General features: G+C 37.2%; 1 non-coding gene across 1 annotated transcript; it reads right to left on the bottom strand.

Annotated features, from left to right (window-relative positions):
- Positions 1-526: 526 nt before the first annotated feature.
- Positions 527-598, bottom strand: Trnag-ucc. The gene has a single exon. It is a non-coding gene; the product is annotated as a tRNA-Gly (tRNA).
- Positions 599-2,909: the final 2,311 nt, after the last annotated feature.

Raw genomic sequence — 2,909 nt, 5'->3', positions numbered from 1 at the left:
GTATATTTTATGATCGAGTACGTTAAAGAAGAATTTGGGGCGTTTGTCTCGATCTGTTCAGCTACCGGTATTCGCCAAAATAGCGAAGTGAACGCTATCTGTAGACATCCTAATTTGCATATAAGATGCCTAACCTGAATTAACAAAGGACGCAAAAAAAAATATTTGTCCTACCATTGTGTTCCCTCAGCTGTCTCCCAGCCTTCAGTCACTAGTCAGCAGTCCTCCCAACACTATTCTTGTTTCAATTCAATGTACATGAGAATATGCATTTTAGTTTATACTAGCTTTCACCTGCGACTCCGTCCGCGTGGAATTAAAAAACAAAAGTGAGAAGCCTATGTGTTCTTCCAGACTATTCTTTACATCTATACCAAATTTCAATGAATTCCGTTCAGCCGTTTAGGCTACAAACTCTAACAAACATTCATCCATTCATCTAAACTTTCGCAATTATAATATTAGTATGTAAAATATAATGTATACGTAGAAAAATATTTATAAATGTTGAAGTAACAAAAATACATGCGTTGGCCGGGAATCGAACCCGGATCAACTGCTTGGAAGGCAACTATGCTGACCATTACACCACCAACGCAGATATCATAGAATGTTAAATAATAAAATAAATACCAATTCAAACTTTAATGTAATAATACGTGACGTATTATAATGTTTGAACAGTTGTCGTTATCTTACTAATATGATAAATGCGAAAATTTAGATGGATGGATGGATGGATGGATGTTTGTTAGCGTTTGTAGCCTAAACGGCTGAACGGATCACCATGAATTTGGCACAGGTTTAGAGCATAGTCGGGAAGAACACATAGGCTACTTTTTATCCCGGGAATAGTTACGGTTCCCGTGGGATTCATTATATTAGTTTTTTAATGTTTACTCGATCATTCTGCAACAGTTCAACATATCTTATTGAAATTTGGCACAGATATAAAACAAAGTCTGGAGTACACATGGGATAAGCTTCATCCCCGAGAAATGTCCGGTTCCCGAGGGATACGTAGCTTTTTGTAATTTATATAGTTCGTATGTTTTCTAATACTACGCGGACGAAGTCGCGGGCAACAGCTCGTTAAAATATAAATAACATAACGTAATTTCCGATAAACGTCAGTTCTCTGTTCTTCTGTGGAAAACACAATTTATTTCTGAATCACAAATACGAACATTTCTTACTGAGGGTCTGCACAATATGTACTCTCTCATACATCTCTATCAGCCGTCATATCTGTATTCACTCTCTTAATCTCTTGTCTCTTTCACACAATCCATACATACTTCTTTCTCTAACTTTGTAGCCTTTCAATCTTAATACTTTCTTTATGTCTTCCCTCGTAATGTATTGTTGATAATGTTGCTTTGGAGGAATTTTGGATTAAATTGGTAGAAGGAGGAAGAATACGTACAAGAAACATTTTGATTTAACAGTGGACGGCCCTCCGCAGTTTTCGCTTCTTTTCTTGTTGTCGGTCGCTGAGTGAGTGTGTCCCGGCAGCGTGGTGTTGCTACAGGCGTCACATAATTATATATATTTTTTGTATAATAAAGGGGGGCAAACGAGCGACTAGAACACCGAGTCTATCTTCTACTATTATTGGTAGCTTCGGTAGTTTATTTATTGATTATTATTTACTAAGCCAACTAGGTTAGAGTGGTATGAGAAGAGATTAATCGCATGTAACAAGACGGACGTTAGTTACGAATGTGGAGGGACATCGGTAGAGGTAGACCTAAAAAGAGATGGATGGAATGCGTGAATGGTGACATGATCAAGAAGGGAGTGATGACTGAGATGACGGATGATAGAGTGCTTTGGAAGACGAAAACCCGGTGCGCCGACCCTACGGAAGTAGTATAAGGGTATGGTAGATGATGATGATGACTAAGCCAACTTTTTAATATATTTTACACATTTTAAATATGCAATCTCTGTTTGTACATACACTGTGCATTCAGTTTGAACATAAGTACGGTACTGGTTCGGGTCGGATGTTATTATTACTCTGTGAACGATTCATTGCGATATAGATATCTTAAATTCATAATAACATTTTGATGGTCTCAAATCAGTTCAACTTAGATTGCAACATGACTAAAATATCGCACAACTGTTTAGTCTCGCTTTGATTCCTATGAGTATTTATTTATATATATTCCTTCAAGTTTTAGTTGGACAACTAAACAGTTGAATTGGTTGTGAAACAATTGTCTCACACAATAGTTGTGCGATAGTTTCGTCAAAGGTGTACGCCCGCTCTTAATCCTCGACTTGTAGCCGCGCTTCTTTTGTCTATTCTAGAATTGTTTCTGACAATTCCTCCCTTATCATTCGTTGCAGGTTTGGGAAACAATTGTTGAATTAAAAAGTTACTTTCAAAGCTTTGAACACTAAAGCTATACCTTTTGTTAACAGTCTTATAATTTAACGAGCTGTTGCCCGCAACTTTGTCCACGTGATATTAGAAAACATACTAACTGATAAATTACAAAAAGCTACGTACCCCTCAGGAACCGGACATTTCTGGGAGATGAAGCCTATCCAATGTAATTCTCGAATGAATCAAAATGGACAGTAAACTGTCGGTCCGAGCACTGTGGAAGAAGATGACGGGATAAAGCATAACCCTGACCAAGAAAAGGATGGCAACCACTGTCTTAAAATAAAATAATATAACCCTAATACTTAAATCTGTCCTTGATGGTACAATTCAGACTAAAGCCAGATTCAGGCAAAGAAGCCGACAAATGACTTAATGCGTTTAGATTTTATTTAAACCTTTTACACACATCGGTAGCACTAAAATGGGGCACATTGAAAACAGATATTGACAAAACAAGTGAATCAGTAATCTTAATTAACTTGTGTTTTAAATAGCGGTAGAGCCCGCT

Source organism: Papilio polytes, unplaced genomic scaffold (genome assembly GCF_000836215.1).
Source record: "Papilio polytes unplaced genomic scaffold, Ppol_1.0 DF823835.1, whole genome shotgun sequence".
NCBI lineage: Eukaryota > Metazoa > Arthropoda > Insecta > Lepidoptera > Papilionidae > Papilio > Papilio polytes.
This window is presented reverse-complemented; position numbering and strand designations above follow the sequence as displayed.